The sequence below is a fragment of the Pleuronectes platessa genome, chromosome 2 (assembly GCF_947347685.1).
Source record: "Pleuronectes platessa chromosome 2, fPlePla1.1, whole genome shotgun sequence".
Classification (NCBI taxonomy): Eukaryota; Metazoa; Chordata; class Actinopteri; order Pleuronectiformes; family Pleuronectidae; genus Pleuronectes; species Pleuronectes platessa.
The window spans coordinates 24,797,870-24,812,085 of NC_070627.1; positions in this window are offsets into that span (position 1 = coordinate 24,797,870).

The following is a 14,216-nucleotide window of genomic DNA, read 5'->3' on the forward strand; positions in this document are numbered from 1 at the left end:
TTAAAGGTCATTTAGACACAATTAAATGACCATTAAGAAAATCCACATGAGCTCAGGCCCCTGCTCCCTCTGCAGAGACTCTGACAATTGCCCTAAAACAAGTTGGGGGGGGGGGGGGGGGGGGGGGGGTCCTGATGCTGTTGCTCTGTGTGGCTGAGCAAAGCAGCACCATATGGACCTCGTCCTAGATGAGGGAAATGAGCCCCAACAGTAGAAATCCCAGTAGGACCGTGCAAACCATTAGGGGCTCGACCAGAAACGCACTCATCAGCATCGTGCATGTGTGACCACTGGCACGACGCACACTGTGCCTCTGTGCACCCTTTGAGAGAATACGATAAAGACATCTCCCCACGGGGATGAGGCTCATTCTCATTTTTTTTATTTCATCCTGTGTTAAATGAAGTCATATTTTTCCTCTTCGCAAAGCACATGCAGCAAACTTAACGGAACACACATGAAAACCCAAGGAAATAACGCGCAGGAGTGCGTGTGACCGTTGGCTGAGCGGACACTTACTTGTTCTACGGGATGCGCTGTTTTTTCCTCTGCATGAAACTGCTCTGATAGTAAATCCCACTCTCCTCTGCAGACGGGTTGTTCCTGGATCTAGTGAGCGGGTAACATATCTCACCGCAACTCTTTCCTTGTCGGGAGCCAGAGGAGAGGAAGAGGAGATGGGCTCTTTGCTCCGGCTCCAGCGTTCGCGCTCCTCGGCACTTAATGTCTGCTCCTTCCAAGTGCGCCTTCTTTTAAAAAAAAACAAAAAAAAGATTGCCTCGGTAAATTCCACAATGAGAAAGACTGCTCTGTGCTGGTTCTGCGGGTTGACGAGGCGCGCTCACACCGGGACGTTTCCTCGACCTCCTCGGACTGCTCTCCTCCACCAAGACGCTGCCAAGACGCGCGGAGAGGACGAGCACAGCGGCGCCTCTGAGCGGAGACTCAACATTGTGCGCATCCCCGGGCTCTTTTCTCTTTGTGCGCAGGAAAGAAGCGCCCACTGGTGACGCGTGAAAACACCCCTCGCATGCACAGTAATGCGCCACCAGTCTATGGGCACCAGCCATTCCTCCGCCTTGAGAGCGTGCACGTTTGATCGCGAGGATGAGCAGAGATCAAGAAGACATTTCTCACATTTGGGGATGTATACACACCCTGTTGGATTAAGAAACTGAGCCTTGGCTCAACATTAAAAGCAAAACGCACAGAATTTCCATGACACAACATATGTCAGTGAGAGGCTTTTCAAGGGTATTCGTGATTTAGGGAATTTGCTGTAGATTTGGGGAATTTAGGCAGAAAAGAAGATGGATTCTTTAAAAAAAATTGTAAAGAGAGAAAAAGTGATGTGCATTAGTGAAACTAGCCCCTGAGAGTTTTTTTATGAGGCTTTCATTCACCCAATCAGAACCTCAAGAATCCTCTTCATCCGAGTACAGAGCCCACACACACAGACAGAGGCTTTTTACCAGGGTGAGAGGTTGTCATGCTGAAACCCTGCTGCACTAAGTGGCCTGTAGTGCTGTGCTGTGCAGGACCACACAGACACACAGGTGCTTCAGTGCTTTTTGCTCTATAAGTACGGTGTCACCTAATTTCAGTTTCATTGTTTTCATGATGCAACCCTCTGAAATCATGCAGCGTTTTGGTGGAGTTCATTTCTTCTTCAGTCTAAACTCTGTAAGGGGATTCCATCACATGCTTATTATAAACCCAGTTTCTCGTTTCTACCGTCACCTGGAGACTGGATTGCTGTCATGGGCGCGCAAATGAGATGAGATGCCCCAAGAATGACCCGTGAGCGTAGAACTTTGTTTAAAGCTGCACCAACATATTTTTTGTGTGAACAGTGCATGCAATTTCTGTAGGCTATGTAAACAGAGTAGTGAAAAGCCAAGAGAAAACCCATCTGCTCTGCTTTCTTTCACCTCTACACAAATTTTTAGCATCTTCAGCATCGTTTTTGTGTTCTGATTAACTCACCAGCAGGTAGAGTTTTAAAACTTGTTTTGTCCAGGCCTAAATTGGCATCGGAAGTGCACATACCTCAGCCAAGGGACAACAATCTTACACACGTTTGTCAAATTGTGATTGTTATGGTTTTTTATCTGCACAAAATCTCAAAACTCATTTATTTCAAAACCATAAATGTGTTTTACGTTTTAGAACCAGAATCAAACATTATTTCTTGAGAAATAGAAAAAAAAAATGGAAAGGAAAGGCGAAATGAGTGAAATAAAGAAATCATGGATCCACAACAAAAGTTTACATGTTCCCTTCATCAAGTTTGGTGAAAATTGGTTTATTATTGTGTGTAATCCTGCCAGTGAATGAACAAACAAGCAGGTAGGTGAAACTACAACCTCCTTGGAAGAGGTAATAAATGGTCTGGTGCTGATGTTGAGGAGGTGAGGCAATGAAAAACAAAAGAAAGACAAGATTCACCTTTAGATTTAAAACCTCTTATATCTGTTTTGTATGTACAGGGATTGTATCTTTACATTTCCATGGTTTCTACTTTTGAGTTGCACTTATTTCAGGAAAATTAAACATGATTCCATTGAAGTCTGATGTGTAACTTTCATTTCTAAAGTTCAGTAATACTGACATATCTTTCTCAGCAGAGGATTCCACCACTGTCTTATTGGTATCAGTGGCTTCAGCCCATTTTATCCACAGCAATCTTTTGGATGGCAGCACACTTGTAATTGTGATGTTGTCAGCCAGTGTGAGAGGATCTGTGTTACTTGTTTTGTTAAAAATGGAAATCTCATTTCCCCAAACTCTTCACAAGCTGTGCCAGCGATTCTCTTTCAAGTTAAAGGAAGCATCGACGCTGTGTTATCAAGAAAAAATTTAAAAGGCAAAGAGGAGAGCGAGTGGCAGCCACACGTTTCAGCAGTTGTCACTCATCACATAAACAAATCTCCCTATCACTGCATAGATAATTGCTGTTAGTTTTATCTGCTGCCATCCATTTGATTGAGTAAAATATATTAAAATTATGGAGTTATGAATATTTAATGTTCCTGGGCGCAGGAGAACTCCTGGGGGTGTTCAGAGGGAGACTGATGGGAAATACAGAAGAGGTGAAATGCCATTAATTAAGGTCATTGGGTATCTTATTGGCTTAGCAGAGGTGTGTCGGAGTGGGGGTTTGTCTCGGGTAAAATGACAGATCAAGGTCAGCAGAGATTTGGAGCAGCTGCATACATTGGGACTGCAGAGAATCCACCTTCATCCACAGGCAACCAGGGGAATGGAATAAATAATGTAACTAATAGTGACTATCATGTGTTCTCGGGCAAGCATCCATTTCAGAGAGCACAGGTCCCGCTAAATCTTCCTGTATCGAGATGCTGCAGGTCGAGCAGGTCTAGTGCTCCTCTCCAGCGGAATCTAAACTCTGACCCTCATGTGGAGGAGGCCAAGAGCAGACAAGGGCCAGTTCACAATTCAATGTTGATGTTATTTTGCAACTAGTGTAGTGCCTGTTGTATGCCTGCCTGTTTGGAATCCAAAACATCAGAATTATTCCTTGTCATCAGAGAGTGCTCCAAAATATACTGTCACTTTCTATTGTATGTGTCGATGGGGCAGAATGAAGTTAGAAAACTGTGTGCTCATGCTACCTGGTTTATTTACAATGACATTTTTATGTTAATGTTTTTCATAAAAGGAAACAAGACATGTCAGCTATTTAACGGGGTGTTAAGTAATTGACCCATATATACAGTCTACGTATTTGAAACAATCTTTCAAAATAAAAGCTCAGTGATTACACCTGATAAGAAGCACAGCAGCAGTAAAGAAGATTGTGCTTTTACTATGAAGACAAAGCAGAAAGTGATTTTTGTTGAATGAGGTTTCCATGAGCACCTTTGCAGTGTTTAAATTATCAAAACATATTGCCCGCCCACACTGACTGCCTGTTTATTCAAATTTGATCAATATAGATTTTTTCCCAATGCCCAACTATTTACTACTCAACTTCCCAGGACATCTAAGAATACACATGCCAAGTGTGAAGCAACTAAGTTGAAGAGTTTGCGATATATGCGTTTCACATACAGGCAAACAGATGCATGTTGAATAAGTAGGTAAATTTTCCAATGCAACTCAACTGCAAATTATTAATATTATTATTATTACTTACTAAAATGAACATTGTCTCCATATTATCTGCATGTGGCCACATTATACAAAGTATGGCTTTGCATCAAATTTCACATTTGGAAGACGACAGCTTGCTTTTCTCTCCATTATTTACACGCCTATGGCTTTTCCGCATGCCATGTATAATCATTTTCAGAATAATATAGACTTTGGCTACTCTAAAATATCAGTTGGTTTTACAGCATACAAGATCTGGGCTGGTCAAAACTTCAAAGTGAATGCTGAAGTGTCCAGTCTGCTCAGTCCACACTGAGACTGATGTTTGCTGAGCAGTCTCTCCGCGGGACCAGCTGTCCTGTCCAGCAGCACAGACCCTGAGAGCCACTGTTTTCAACAGACTGACTGATGTCAGAATTTTACTGGACAGAAATATTTTTCCGTCAGCCTCCATGAGGACTAAACACGAGAGAAAGTGCATTTCTTTTCATGCATTGATGCATCGATTTGACTTTCCCTGCCATTTGTTGCCGGTGTGAAAATCCATATGGTGTATTGAGAAAGCTCACCGCCGCACTGGGGGCCCTTATCAATCATTATATAGCATACTGTTAATAGGTTCACAACATACAGTGTAAACAGCAGGAGGATTTTGTCATTGGATCAACAGACCTGGAGCATATAAGATATGTTCTCGAGTTCAAAGAAACATGTTGAGCATAAAGCAAACAAACAAAAAGAAAGAGCTGAAATGTATTGATTTCTATTGCTACCCCAAGGGGTTCCCATCATGCTTTGAGAGTGGGACATTGTGCCGGCCAGTTCTCACACTTTCAGTCTAAAGTGTTTGTTTGTGTTCCCCAAAGTAGAAGGCAAATGTGTCACAGGTCTTAAAAAGGGCGCATTATACACAGTGTACTTCAGCCCCCTTGTGATACTTGTCCTAATAATGTGTTAAAGCCTTGACTTATCCTTATCTTCCTTTCCCGACTCAATTATGTTTTTATAACTGTGTATTTAAGTAACATGTAAAAACTTTCAGCCAACTATCCTCATTAAGGCAGGGTTTTCTCATGTTTCTAATTACATGACTGCTTTGAACATTTTACAGTCTAAATTATGACAATGAACATGGTGCAATATAGAAAGAGAACAGAGCCTTAAGTAGTAAGTCAGTCAATTAGATGTCTATAGATTGCTGCTGTGTATAGATTGATTTTTAAACTTCGAGAATTGTTTGTTCATTTTAAATGGTTCTCATTAATGCCTCATTACCCAGCAAACAGTATTGGTTTGCACCACTCTGGCTCTATGTATTTGTGTGTGTGTATGTGTGTGTGTAGGTGTGTGTGCCTGTTTCATGTCCTGCGGAGGAATCGGGTCCAGATTTTCTCTACGCAGTTTGCCTTTCACACTTGAACATGGCAGCCTGAGGTTCTCTGCTCAGACATGTTCACAACAACAACAAATTCTCCGCAGGATTCAGGTGAGGGCTGGGTCAGTGATGGCAGGAAGTAGCATATTAATTCCACTGCGGAGATCACATGACTTTGTTTACAGCTCATCGACACCGACATAGGCTCTTCACACCACAAAGCCTCTTGACTTATTTGTCTGTGTTTTCTACATGTGCGGCACAATTTTTTCATCGTGAAATATTTATATTCTTTTCAATATTTTTTTCATTTTTGTGTCTGTCGCGAAGAAGTGTCATTAGCTCCCCACGTGCTCTCATTGAATCCAGAAGGGGAGCCCGTGCCGTTTGCTTACGTTTACTTCTGCAGACGTTATACTAGAGGGCCAGAAAGGCCAGGAGAAACTAACAAGGCTCTCACCCGGACACTTGCATTCACACATACACCTCATGCAGAGGAAATTTAGAGGATCTCCGCAGTTCAGCGCATGTCTGAAAGCAGTTTTGGTGTGAATATTACATGGGACTTTATCTCCAGATGCTACATTTTTGGAGATGAGCTGCCAGGGCTGTGGGAGACGAGTGACTGTGCACAGCAAAGCATTGTCTACAGCAGTGATTTTCAACCAGTGTGCCGCGGCACACTAGTGTGCCGTGAGAGATCGTCAGGTGTGCCGTGGGAAATTATCTAATATCTAGTGTTGCACCGAAGATGTTTTCCGACATCTGCACATCGGTAATAAACTTGACTTTCACTGATATCATTGGTATTTGTGGTTAAACCGCTGGGCACGTGCCGCGGCTGGGGGAGTAGTCGCCCTCCTCTCCACGCCTCCGGAGACCCGGCGTGCGGCACGCCTCAAGGTTTTTTGGGGGGGGAGGTCCTATTCCGCTGTGCCTCACGGCTTCAGTGGTGCGGGGTGCTTTCTTTCTCTTCTTTCTCTTGGACCGCGGGGCGGTGTCCGTCGCCGGTGCGGAAGGCGGGCCGTTGGAGGGGACCGGGTACGGCGGTCGTCGGCAGCGACTCTGGACGCGTGTCGGGCCCTTCTCGCAGATCACCTCAGCTACGGCGCCCGCTGGGGGAACCCTCCGTTCGCGCGGGGGGCCCCCTCCGGCGGTGCGCCTCGGCTGGCGCCTAGCAGCTGACTCTGGTGCGGACCAGGGGAATCCGACTGTTTCATTAAAACAAAGCATCGCGAAGGCCCACGGTGGGTGTTGACGCGATGTGATTTCTGCCCAGTGCTCTGAATGTCAAAGTGAAGAAATTCAATGAAGCGCGGGTAAACGGCGGGAGTAACTATTGGCACTCAAAACAGGTCAATCTGTTTTAGACAGGGTTAAAAGGTCCTGTTTTAAATGATCCTTGTGGTATTTTGACCAAAATATGTTACAGACATTTCATTAAGACCCCAAGGAACCATATCAAATGTGATAAAATGGGTATAATATGTCTCCGTTAAATAAAGTTTAGTTAAATCAAAGATTGTTTCATAAATCTGATTCATTACCTTATTAAAAGGTAAGAGTAATAAAGGGCTGAAATAATTTAAAATAGTGCTTTTTAATACATTTAGAAACTATATTACTAATTATATGTACTGTGTTAGGCCATAGAGTGTCATTTTGTGTCATTTTGGTTAGTGGTGTGCCCCAGGATTTTGTAAATGTAAAAAATGTGCCGCGGCTCAAAAAAGGTTGAAAATCACTGGTCTACAGAGTTTATTCAAAAATCAAGCCTGCCTGCTGAAGATGGTAAACATTTTATGGATGGCCACCAGCCACTGACATGGGTAGGATTTCTCTGGGTGCTGCTGTTGGTCACTCTGACTGTGACAGACTTTTAGGGTGTTTGTGCGGGAGAGAGGGAGAGTGAGACAATGAACGCTGCCTTCCTTCTCTTTTCAATGCTATTAAGTTTCAACTGGAGTTTGTTAAAGGTGATGGCCTCCCTCTCATCGCAGTACTCAGAGCTACTGTACTACACATCACAATTCACTACACCAACTTATAGATGTATCCGCTGTAACACATATCTAAGTATGAAATAACCTACACACATCAAGAGGCAACCCTGCATGGATTACTATCATCAAGAATATACAAAAAAAGCACAATTATAACAGAGCCTCCGCACAAGGTTTCTATCAAATATTAACATTTATCTTTCTTAATGAGACTGTTGAGAACAGAAGGGAACATGTGAGGATTTCATTAGATATTATATTGCAGTTTCATCAGTGCAAATGAAAAACACTTATTTCCTAATTGTTACCGGAGACAGGAACATTTCAACATAATACAGTATACAACATAATGTGGTTGCTTAATTATTGTATAACTCCCAGCAGCTCCTTAATGTGCTTTTGTTTTTTTGCTGTCATTAACTGTAATTCTGTATATTTTATTCAACATATTTTCTATGAATGTTAAAATATAAAAAATCAAGAGCGCATTTAAGCTTGAGTGAGACATATAATTACATTTGGATGAGTGGCAGGAAGTCTTCATTAACCCCCTGTGCTTCAATGTTCCTCTTGCGTCTGGTGCCTGTGCAAACATCACACAAGTCACACTTGATTCTTGCAGGCAATATCAGAACCCATTCTTTCAACCGTATGATGAATCGTGTTGTATAGATCCTTGACAAAGGCTATGCTCAATGATTCTAATGCCAGACTGTAAGTTATAAGCAGAATGTATCGAGTGATTTCTAAGAGGGTTTATCCTGAGTCGGCTTTGGAGAAAAAGGGATCAGTGGAAATCACTGAAGATGATAAGATGGGGTGTGATGTCGGAGCCATGTCGCTTGGATCTGGTGTCTACTTAGTGCACTGCCAAGTCTCTCTTTCTTGTTTCTAACTGCTGAAGTGTCGACAGGAGCTGTTGCACCAAACAAAAAATTCTATAAAAGCCATATGGTGGCATAAACTTATGCAAATCAGTGTAAGGAAATAAAAATAACTCCTAAAAAAAAGTCACAAGGCTGGGAAGCTTTAGGCTTGCTACCACAGCTCTGAATTTTGTGCTGCTCTGTGGCTGAATGGCTTCTCTGACCCCCATCCCCCTGAGCAGGGAGTGTGCATGGAAAGGAAATTGTTGTCTAATTATTAGAGACTCATGCTACTTTGCACTTTCTCACTCTTTTCGTACTTGGGCTTTAACTTGTTCCTCTGAAAGGACAATGTGTGCGGAGAGAGGTCAGAGAAAAAGAAAACCAAGTGGGAAGTGATCAGAAAGATGAGAAGCACCTAGAGGTGCACAGTGCTTCCCAAGGAGATGTACAGCTTTGACTGAGAGACTGGTGATTGTTTTTTTAAGCTCCGGGCTTGGCAGCACACAGCACACTGCTCCCATTGTTGTTACTGCCAGTTCTCTAAATTTGGAGGTATAACAACATCCACTGGCGAGAATAACACTTTGTTTCATTGGTGCACTTTTGGTCCGGGTTGCAAAGACAAACCAAGAGATGTGGGTATCACCTCAGTGTAAACTTGTACAGGCTTAAAAAATAAAAAATGTGAACCAAAAACAAAGCTGTGTTTTTTCATGTTGTATGGTGTTTCCTATTCAATGCAAAGGATACAAAAATGTATGTATGTCTTTGCCTTTATGTTTTTATTTTATGAATTCATTTTAATACACATAAACCATCACAATAATGAATGATTAATAAAATATGAATTGGTGTATGACATGTCAGGTAAATGCATTACACAATAGGTTAAATATCTACATAAGTTGCACTTAAATTTAAGACTTTAAGAGGAGATTTGACTTATTGCAGATCAGGAAGTAGGGGACAGCTGAACTTTAGTGGTTGTGGACACTTTAAATGCTAAAATTGGGGCATATTCATCCCTGGTGACATAATGACATTTCAAATTGGGCTTTAACGTCAAAACCCCCATATTTGACAGAGCAAACAAAACACTGACACTTAAAAGTCTACAACGGCAACAAAAACAAGGAATTGAAACCATTTTAGTTTAGAATGTGCAAAAATGTCCCAAGTATACCCAGCATCAGAAATATTGACAAAGCACAAAAAAAGGGTTCATTTTTAACTTCAGAAATGAAAAGCGGAAGCTAAGTTTTATTCTGTTACATTCTGTTGGACAGAGAAATCTATTAGAGCGCAGTATATTTGGTCAGCTTGTTATTTCTTTAGTTTGTAAAAAAAATATTTACTAAAGTATCTTGTCTGCAACGTGGCTGCCCCTCCCTCTTGTGTGTGTGTGTGTGTGTGTGTGTGTGTGTGTGTGTGTGTGTGTGTGTGTGTGTGTGTGTGTGTGTGTGTGTGTGTGTGTGTGTGTGAATTAAAGGAATAGTTCACCCAAAACTGATAATTCACTTATTATCTACTCAACACTTTGCCAATGGAGGGGTGGGTGAGTGTTTGAGTCCACAAAACACTTCTGGAGTCTCAGGGACAAACAGTGTAGCAGCCGAATCCAATACAACTGAAGATATTAGTGACCTACCTTCGGACCAAAATAAACAACAGGAAAAAAACACAATATGCCTCCATAACGCTAGTGTGGTGTGGGCCAAGTGTCCGGAAGCCCCGACATACATTTTTCGAATTGAAACAAAATAATTTCCACCGTGTTCTGAGACTAAAGTCCAGCAGAAGTGCCGAAGCTAGTTAGCGGACATTAGCATTTCAGACGGTTTCTAAATGCACCTCGTAGGAAGCTTCAAACTTGGTGTAAATGAAGCCATTTCGAGTCAATATGAATGTTGGGGCTTGCAGACACTGGGATGACACTAGAGGAGAAAAATGGAGGCATACTATGTTTTTTTTTCTGTTGTTTTTTTATCTCTGAAGATAGAGCTCTAATAACTGCAATTGTATTGGATTTGGATGTTGAACCGTTTTGGCCATGAAACTCCAGAAGTGTTTTGTGGACTCAAACACTTCACCGATCCCTCCATCGGCATAGGGGTGAACTATCCTTTAAGGTGTAAATTAATTCTGATTGCTGTGGGATGCTTGGGATGAATGAGCGTCTGTGATTGGTACAGCAGGTTTGGGCTAGGGCAGCATGCCCACTGGGCTTCATCCACAACTAAACCACCATGCCATGCCACTTCGAGTGGTACACCACGCCAACCTTTATAACCATTGGAGAAATATTCTATGACTGAATCCTGTGAAGTCCCCGCAAACCCTAATTATAACTTTCATTTTACTTTGATCTCTTGTCTCTTCTCTTAACACACAGCTGTCAAATAAACCACCCCTTTCATCGGAATTGGACAAAGCCAGAGAAGCCAGTCATTTAGATTAAGGGTGACCAGTGGGGGGCCATCAGGGGTATTGGTGGGTGATTGTACAGTTGAAGCTGCCAAGACACCTCTACATCTACAACACTGACAACAAGTTCAGTGGGATCATACTACCCATAACTACATAGTAGATACTAGTACATTATTATATAAGTACTCAGTAATGATGGGTCAGACAGCACCCATCTTCAAACTTGGCCTTCATTTTATTCCAAACACACCTGGAACAGCATCTGGCACAGCTGTGTGACAACATATTTCCACGAACTGACAGACAGACAGACAGTAGCTGTACTCAAAAATACCTCTGTATTAGTTCCCACTAGAGCAGGTGTCTCCTGGACCACATTTTGCCATGATTTGCCACTCGCCAAACACACACACACACACACACACACAAGGTGAAACAATACCTGTCACGGCCGGTAATAAATAAAATAAAATGGGGAGCTGGCACTGTTTTGATTTTTCACTTATGTGAGAAACATTGTTATTGATTTGACAGCTTGGGGTTTTAAATCATTTAGTGAGTGTTTGTGTGACCTTTCTTTGTTCAGACCAGCACAGTCCTGAAAGTTAAAACAGTAGCCTGGTATGAATGTTGGCCCCTGCAGTGCCCACCTGTATGGAATCTATCTATCTCTGCTGCACTTGTCTGCACTCTGCTCCAGTGTTTTTTCTTTTCTTTTTCAGTTTACTTCTCCATCTCTATGTGCAGAGCAGATTATTCGAAGAGGAGCCACAATTTTTTGTATTTATATGTGCTGATTAAGAGACAATTGGTCCCTGGGTATCTACAGACACATACAAGCTGCCCACTTCTCCCACATAAGATCAAAACCCACAGGTAGAAACACAGGAATGTGTTTCTTAGTGGCTGGTTTGTGTCCCATCATATTCGATTTGTGTCTCTTGGTAGTTCTGATATATTCGATTGAAATCTTTTTTTTAATCTTTGTCTCTTTTTGGTAGTTCTTTCATTTCTTGTCAAATTCTGCTCATTGTATTTATCTATTTAGTGTTTTTGCATCCAGCTTTGAAAGAGACTTGAAAAACTGTTCTAGAGTCCCCTCGTCCCTTTCTCATTTTTCTCTTCTAATCACTCAAGGTCATGTCTAGGATAGTTCAATTACAAACACTCATCTACAGACAGTCCTGGTCTGTAACATCATGCAAAGGTTCAGGCCCACTTGGGCCCCAGGGTGTGTGCCCTCTAGGAATGATCAATAATCTGTCCATGTTTGTCTAACACAGATAGACTGTAAGTGCATCAGCTCTATCGGCTCTGACTGATGCACCATGATTTATTATTGGTAATAAGGCCACAGTGAACCTGAAACCCACCAGGATTTGTCCTATTCATCATTACCAATCCACCACTGGCAAGACACTGCAGGCTATTTCTCTAGTTGATGCTTTGCAACATATTGTGTAAGGTTTCAGCATTAGCATTGTCCACGCTGTGATGTCTTCTCCACAAGTACCCTGATAAACAGAAAGCGACTGTCAGGATGTGAACTTAATACTGAAATGTTCGTGAGTGATGGGATGGGAGTGTCCTGTTTCAGGCTGGGACAAGAGTTTGACAGCTGTTTCGTCACATTCTGCAGTGCCTCTCTTTGGGACATGTCTCAAGAAAACCCAGTTTGGTGTTGCACCATCCTCAGCGCTCACATCGAGTTTCCACACACAACATTCACTAGCCACTGCTTTCAGTGGTTTGAGAATCTGTTGATATAAAATTTGTATAATTACAGTTTGCATAATTTTTTAGTGGCATCTAGTGCTTGAGGGATTGTGCCACTTGTTAAACCCTGCTAAACCCTGTTTGTTTTACTGTTCTTTCAAATGCAGCTGAATAATTTCGTCTGTGCATTTGATGTTGTGAGTCACCTCCGCCTCACCTAAATTGTTTGTTGTCATTTTCTTATGTGAATAAAATTGGAAGCTATTTATTTTGGGCTGCCCACGGATCCTGGTGACATTTATTATTTCAAAAGCAAGCAGGGGTATTTCTGTAATACTTAATGAGACGGCTCCAGACCTAATTGGTTTGACATGGCCGTTTGCGTTCTTGCACCAAGTTAGATGAGAAGATTGATTCCCCCCAGAATTTTTATGTGCTAAATATCAAACAGCCACCTGCAGACAATAAGCTTAGCTGCAAGCCAGAACATCCAAAGTTCACTAAAATGGCACTTTATCTCCTTTGTTATATCTGTACAATTACACAAGTAAGAAAACCTATTTGTGGTGTTGCGAGGCAGTTGGATTCAGAATTTCTCCCTGGCGATAAGGGACTACCTGCAAGCATTATAATCACCTGTCCTTTCCTACTGGGACTCATCCAACTGTCTGCCATTAAAAGAAAGCCAATTTTAAGTCTTTGAGTGCATTCACAATGCAGCAGGTAATACATGGTTGTGACTGTTATAACAGGAACGAGTTGCACTCAGTCTAATTGGTCACCATTACTGGCTAAACAACCTATTTTATATCCATATTTGTAACGAATGGTGGCAGAGGAAGCTGTGGCTGTTGTTATGATAATTGCACACAGAGAATGTCTAGCTCTCTAACCTGTCCATGCCCAAGAAAAGCAGAGCAAGGCCCAATGGCAGGTATTCAGTTTTTGTGTCAGAACTGAATACAAAAGTAGTTTTTCTCCTACCCACAATACTATTGTCAAACAGAAGCTCTTAGGTTGTTTAATGGGTTGATTAACTAGTCTGTAATCATTTTTGTCCAATAATTAAAATTTTAGTAATGTTCTGAATTTCTTTTTTGGTTAGTCCACGGAACTTTATTTGAGACACTACCCTGTAGAAATTCATGAACATCACAAGTAAATATTTGTGTAGTATATTAAAAAGCGGAATTAAAAATGTGAATGTGAATATATTTAGTAACATGAATCCACTTTGGAGAAAAAAGGACCACACTTAGTAAATGTAATTCCAGTCCTTTTAAATAGAATGAACAGAGATATCTAGAACACAACAGTCCCTAGATTGGATCCTGTGATTATTACCACTTATTTTGACCTCGCTCAAAGGTCACATATAAGATATGTACTACCAATAGATGTTGCACGAGCACATCCTTTGTGTTTTCAGCAAAAGCCTAATAAATGCAGCCTCTAAACATGCAGATGCTTAGATGAATAGAGTCAGCATATGTACAGGATATTTTATTGTGATGTAGCCAAGCCGCTGTGTTTCTGGTTCAACTGCACCGTGGTGGGCAGCTGGGGCGAGTGTCGTTGTCACTGACGGTCACAGCCGGCGCCATCTCGCTTTACAAACATGGGGAATTTCAACAGTGTCACTGGAAGGACCCGACATGAAATTTGGCCTGCTCCAAACTAAGGAAGAGAGACAGTGGAATCACAACACTG